Source organism: Salmo salar, chromosome ssa03 (assembly GCF_905237065.1).
Source record: "Salmo salar chromosome ssa03, Ssal_v3.1, whole genome shotgun sequence".
NCBI classification, from domain to species: Eukaryota; Metazoa; Chordata; class Actinopteri; order Salmoniformes; family Salmonidae; genus Salmo; species Salmo salar.
The window spans coordinates 32764150-32771403 of record NC_059444.1 but is presented as its reverse complement, the minus strand read 5'-3'; positions in this window follow the sequence as shown (position 1 = coordinate 32771403).

The window sequence follows — 7254 nt, the reverse complement described above, 5'->3', positions numbered from 1 at the left end:
TGTTTTTTCCCTCTCTCCTCGTTTGCGTTTTCATCCAGGAAGCAGATTTGAGATTTGCCAAATGGTTTAGAATGCTTTTGTATGAAATTATTGGAAATGTGCACTCTACGTTCTAGACAAAGTAGGCAGGTTAATCAGTGGCACTATGTCACATCACATCTAAAGCTATAGAAGTATCCCATTGATTCCCACAATAACATGAGTGATCAGCTTCTCCATGCCCATAAAGCACATTACCCATTATAGCTTATTATGACAGTAATTAAGCAGTTTGATCATTTTAATATTGTCCTTGTCATGATATCTTAAGAGGCATTAATTACCATTAATTAATGAGCATGTACAATATTGATTAATGATTATTTCAAGTAATCGGTCACCTCTCCCTCTCCAGGCATCTGATTGACAAGATAAAGTATAGCACGTAGATGTTTATTTTTTATTTTTTTCAAAAGCTAACAGCCTGATGCAATTAGTTAGTCATTCCCACATGTACTGTATCACACCCGGAATCTAGATGTGGCTTCACAATTTCCTCCTATAATGCGTATGTGGCTCTCACCACCACTCACTTCACAACAGCCACTGCCATCTCACAAGTGAATACAGAGGGACGCGATTCAGTTCCAGGTTTTAGCTATTAACAGCAAGAGTCTGAAGCTGGAGGTTCTCAATCCATTCTAGGATTTAGAATCACGGTGTAGCCCGCCAGTCGTCTATGGTAAGATGTCTACAGAAGATTTATTGTAGACTATAAATCTGATGTCAGTATAAGTACTAGACCTTTTCCTCAAACACTGCCTAACAAGTAACAAACGTGTCTTTCCAATGGCTGAAACCTCTTCACGTGCACTTATAATAACCTCTTAATTCCTTAAAGAGATTCAGATATGAAAATGCTATACTGTGTATTGCTCTCTCTCGCTCTTTTGTGTGTGTGCATCTTGCTAGCTGTCACTCAAATGGCGAGGGACTGAAGCTCATTGATTAGAATTCGAATTGCTAAGAGGCTGCCCCACGTGGGATAAACATAGGGAAAATGCTGCAGGACAGCTTCCAGAGAAACTGTGGCTTTCAAACTACTGATTTTGTGTCTAATTGAGGCAAAACACTAATTCTGCTCATAGATTAGGCATTTATGAACGACACGTTGACACATCCAGCCCAAAGTGGCAGGTTTAAAAAATACTAATTAGCCGCCAAAGTTCCAGAGCATGTCTTGAACAGGTATAACTATAAACTATAAGGATTGCAGAGTGTTCTATGATGGAGGTATCAAAGGTCAGAGGAAGTTCCCTCCAACCAGTCACAGTAGTAGGCGGAGACTATTATGGCGAATTTCCACCAGAGATTTACCAAAAAGGCTTATGAGGTTGAAACACACTGTGGCTTGTGTTTCCCAGCTCCACGGCATGGCTTCAGTGTCCCAGTGGGCAATGGCCTCAGTGGATCTGTTCTGACTTAGGGCCAAGGCCAGGCCACTGGTACCTTTCAGCTGGCATTTACATAACAATGGCTAACTGTGGACTAACTGTGGGTTAAAGGTAGACTCAGCTAAATGGAGTTGACACGAGCAGCACCGCAGATACAGTATTGAGATGAGCGAGATGTTAGACTTCGCTCTCACAGACACACAGTATTTGTGCATGTGCATGGGTTCGCTTCACACTGTTCACAGTATGGTAGCCAGGGCACCAAAACGGGGGAGAAGTTGAGGCTAGCGCTTCATCGCTCTAAGTTGTTTGCGGAATTTGACCCAATATTCCGTTTACTTTCAGCATCTACATCCTATCTCTGAGTCTACCTTTAGCACCTTCCACGGTTAATACATTACAAAGCACCTTCTCATAAAGCAACTGTCTTGACGACGCAGAGGTTGTTGATTCTGTATGTCTCAAGTCTTGATTCTAGTGTCACACTCCTGATGGAAACAGTTCCGGGAAAAGAATTACACTAGAGCTTACTTAGGCAATAAGGCCCAAGGGGGTGTGGTATATGGCCAATAGACCACAGCTAAGGGCTGTTCTTACAACGCATCAAAGAGTGTCTGGATACAGACCTTAGCCACGGTATATTGGCCATATACCACCGACCCCTGAGGTGCCTTATTGCTATTATAAACTGGTCACCAATGTAATTAGAGCAGTACAAATAAATGTTTTGTCATATCTGCGGTATACGGTCTGATATACCACGGCTGTCAGCCTATCAGCATTCTGGGCTGGAGCCACCCAGTTTATAAATTCATATAAACGCTGGCAACACTGTAGGTTAAGTTTCAGTTGGAATTGCACTCCATTAGAAATCCAGTAGAGATCCACCATCTTTGATACAGCATGCCTTTGTAAGACGTAGGGGAGTGACATCAGAAGCAATGTATGAATTGTATAAAGTCAAAAACTTAAGCAAACTTACAATAAACATGTTGGTTGTTGTGCTGACATGCTAGCTAGCTTATAAGATCAAAATTACAAATGTGTGTGGTCCATCTGTCCACGATTTGTGAAGCTAAACTATAAGAAGTGAAAATATATCAATTATGAATTTAGAGCCTTAAAACGTTTTTTTTGTGACATTACAAACTAACTACTTGCAACTTCAGAATGGGGAACGCTTCTGAACACAACTAGAAAGAGCTACGGAAATCAACGTGCCGATATAATTCATCCATCTTATTGTTGTTTGTTATTTCCCAACTGCCACAACTCATAGAGAGACTACAGTACAAACATGGCTGTGTCCCCCAAAAGAAGAACAAGGAGTGGTAGAGGTGAAGCGTCAAAGCCAGCTGCTAAACAGAAAAGCTCACTGTCTGTTCAAGTTGGGAGGGAAGATAGTTTGCAACAAAAGTTGCACTGTTGGCCTGTTGAGTGTGGTGGTGTGGTGTCAGCTGGTCCCAGGCCCAGTGGCCCTCACCGGGCTCTGCTCTGCTGACGGGAGGGAGGGAGAGTGGCTGGTGGCTGGCCACAGCTCAGGACATGGCCTCGTTTGTTCACGGTCCCCCATCTCTGAAAAGAGTTATGCTGTCTGTTTTGAATGGACAGCGTTTTTCTTTGTGTGCTGGATCAAAACAGAGGGTGCAAAGTTAGTCAGCAAGTTGCATAGCTATCTGCATTCTAATTCTTCAAGCCTCTTTTGTATGTAGTTTGGACACAAAGTTTCACACTGTGTTTGACGTGACTGGGATGCTGGAGGTAAGAGATCATTTTTACCCCCAAACAAAATAACAGGCTAGATTCTAATTCAATAGTCAGCTACTTCTCAGATAGATAGTCTACAGCACTGTACAGTAGCCTACAATCATCATATAACCTCAGAATATAAGAAATGGTGGTACAGTGAGTATAGGCTATGTAGCTCAAATATTTATATGCTTTTTTTAATCTGATCTATTTTCTAACCACAAGGTATTTGACTATGAATCCCTGGCACTTTTTATATTACCTGAAGGCAAATGGTACAGATTTCTACAAGTTATTTACAACAACAGCCAAACCATTCCTCTGGAAACTAGGCTGCAGATCAAAGGATTGTTTTGATCTCTACTTAGCATATTTGTTTAACCTAGCCAGTGATTCTGAAAAGTGCACAAGCTTTTGCCGTGATATGCAGAGCACCCTTTATCCGTCTTTTTCTTGTGTTAGCTCTGGATTTAAGTACTTTCTGTATTTAGGAGACAACTGGATTTGCCAGCTTTTGAAATTTAGTTGCCCACTGCTAGCAGTCTTGGCAGCCAGGGATAGATAACTAGGTATGTTCCACCGCTAATCCTGATCGGCCTTCTAATAGTATTTGTGGACTGTACAGCACTCAATTAGGGCATAATGTTCTATTTTTATTTCCTTTAAGTTGGATTAAATGAGAAAATGTGTTTTGCAGTTTTTGCATGTCTACTATTTACTTTTTGAAGTATTGTTTTATTTGGCAGTTTTATTCGGGCAATGCTGCTCTGCTCTCAACACACATGGATGCAAAATGTCAAGCAAAGAAACAATGTCCAAGCGCCCTAAAATAAAATACGTCAGGGCAATCAGCACATTTTCTGGAAAGAGAATGCTTATGCACACAATGCCCTAATTCTCTCTTACTTTGGGCTTTGGGAAAGATGAGCACAGGTTTATTGAGAGCCAGAAAAGGGGGCAGATGGCTCACAAGAGGGATAAACCTGGGAAGTCATGCTGTAAACGTGTTTTACAGAAAACAATGAAAGGAGCGGACAAAGCGATTGTGGCAAAGTCCTTTGGAAAATGGAAAAGCAGCTCTCAAAGGTCCAGGACCATGGAGAAGCCGGATGAGCCGTCTGAAGAAAGCAAGGAGGAGAACCTTTCCAGCTGCACCTGTGAGTCCCCACGAAAAGGCAAGGAACCAACAACCTATGGAGGAAAAGTACCTCATTTCCTTATTTCAAATAGTCATAGGCCTATTTCTCTCAGCTTATTTTTCTTGTGGCCATTTTAATTATTACCAGCAGCATTGTTTTCAATTTGACACTCTCTAGCTAGCCTGCTCTATCCAGCCAGTGAACAAACAAACCACATTGTTGGGCAGGAGAATTCCTTTTGAGCGAAAGTGTGTCTCCAATGATACCGCGTTGCCAGGAAAAAGACAAAGCAAAAAATAGCAAACACAAAAACAGTCACAGGTGCATGGGACTGAGAGAGAACCCAGTGAATGGTCACTGCAGTCCCTAGGAGGTCTTTCAATGTAAGCCAGTGCGGTGGGTGGACTTCTGACAAGGACATTGGTGAGCAGCCAGGTGGAGTGTGTAACTGAGAATGCTCCTGTTTATTCTTTTCACATGCTAATGTGGCTCCAATCTGACTTCTCTCTCTATGCGGCAGAAACTTTACTTTGGGTCTACGTTCATTCTTTCCTTTCAATACCTACAGAAGCATTTTGATACCTTGCATGCATTCAACGTAATCATTTAGGATATGCATTGAACATTAATTAGTATGCGGTATTAAACTGCTGCAGGTGGTGAAAGAACGACAATCCAGTGTGACATGGAGATTAACAGGCCTTTTAGTGGTACTCTCTCAACATAAGGTCTGACTTTCCACTCCTATTTGATGTACCCCTATTTACTTCCACACTTACATTAACGTGTGTTTGTCTTATCAGCATACACAGTTTGCATCAAATATCCGGAAAGGGCAGATACGCTCCACGTTCTGTACACAGGCACCAATATGAGGACAGAGGAAAAACTGGGGAGTATGTGGATGATACGAACAGGTCATTTAGCCCATCTTGGCTAATGGACCCGCAATTCTGTCCAATTGATCAATTATCCATCTTGTTACCCTCTCATAACAGCAACCTTATAGTAAATAGCTACCTTTAAAATGTATCATAAGCTATCATCATACGCTGAACAAAAAAATAAACTCAACATGCAACAATTTCAAAGATTTAACTGAGTTACAGTTCATATAAGGAAATCAGTTCATTGAAATAAATTCATTAGGCCCTAATCTATGGATTTCACATGACTGGGAATACAGCTATGCATCGGTTGGTCACAGATACAGTACCTTAAAAAAGGTAGGGGCATGGATCAGAAAACCAGTCAGTATCTGGTGTGACCACGATTTGCCTCATGTAGCGTGACATCTCCTTTGTATAGAGTTGATCAGACTGTTGATTGTGGCCTGTGGAATGTTGCCCCACTCCTCTTCAATGGCTGTGCAAAGTTTCTGGATATTGGCGGGAACTGGAACACGCTGTCGTACATGTCGATCCAGAGCATTCCAAACATGCTCAATGGGTGACATGTCTGGTGAGTATGCAGGTCATGGAAGAACTGGGACATTTTTAGCTACCAGGAATTGTGAACAGATCCTTGCGACATGGGGCCGTGCGTTATCATGCTGAAACATGAGGTGATGGCGGCGGATGAATGGCACGAAAATGGGCCTCAGGATCTCGTCACGGTATCTCTGTGCATTCAAATTGTCATCGATAAAATGCAATTGTGTTCATTGTTCATAGCTTATGCCTGTCCATACCATAACGCCACCGCCATCATGGGACACACGTTGACATCAGCAAACTGCTTGCCCACCCGAGGCAGATGGGCCTGGTACAGTTGAAACCGGAATTCATCCGTGAAGAGCACACTTCTCCAGCGTATCAGTGGCCATCGAAGGTGAGCATTTGCCCACTGATGTCAGTTACGATGCCAAGCTGCAGTCAGGACAAGACCCTGGTGTGCAAACCCCCAGTTTCATCAGCTGTCCGGGTGGCTGGTCTCAGACAATCCCGCAGGTGAAGAAGCCGGATGTGGAGGTCCTGGGCTGGCGTGGTTAAATGTGGTCTGCTGTTGTGAGCCCGGTTGGACTTACTGCCAAATTCTCTAAAACGACGTTGAAGGCGTCTAATTGTAGTGAAATGAACGTTCAGTTATCTGGCAACAGCTCTGGTGGACATTCCTGCAGTCAACATGCCAATTGCCCGCTCCCTCAAAACTTGAGACATCTGTGGCATTATGTTGTGTGACAAAACTGCACATTTTAGATTGACCTTTTATTGTCCCCAGTACAAGGTGCACCTGTGTAATGATCATGCTGTTTAATCAGCTTCTTGATATGCCACACCTGTCAGGTGGATGGATTATCTTGGCAAAGAGAAATGCTCACTAACAGGGATGTAAACAAATGTATGCATACAATTGAGAGAAATACGTTTTTTGTGCATATGGAACATTTCTGGAATCTTTAATTTCAGCTCATGTTGCGTTTATATTTTTGTTTAATGTAGTTCAATCGTTTACGTATCTGTGCATATCTGTCTTTTCCAAGTTCAGTTCCTGAAAATGGCAATATGGCTCCACTGTACTACAAAAATGTTCATCCCTTCTAGTGTAAACTCCGTAAATAGCATCAAAGGCAGCATTGTCACCTGCACCTCTAGCATCTTTTCTGCATAACCGACCACTACAACAGGCAGTCTCAGGGGACATACAGTTTTCCTATTCCAGCCCCAACCCTGAATTACTGTGTGTTCAGTGTAATTATAAAGGAGGGTTGTTGCCAGGCTATAATGCAGAATGCCAGGTGCACACTAGCAGTGTCTCCCATTCCCACTAACTCACAGAGCCGTATCTACACAGCCTACAGGAAGGTACCCTAACCTCTAAGGGATTGTGCTGCTACTTCATTCAGCAGTAATCAATTTAGATTTCTCTCTCTATTCCTTGTTGAAATGTTGAAACCTGAAATCAGCCATATGTCTGCCGATAAACATACATCA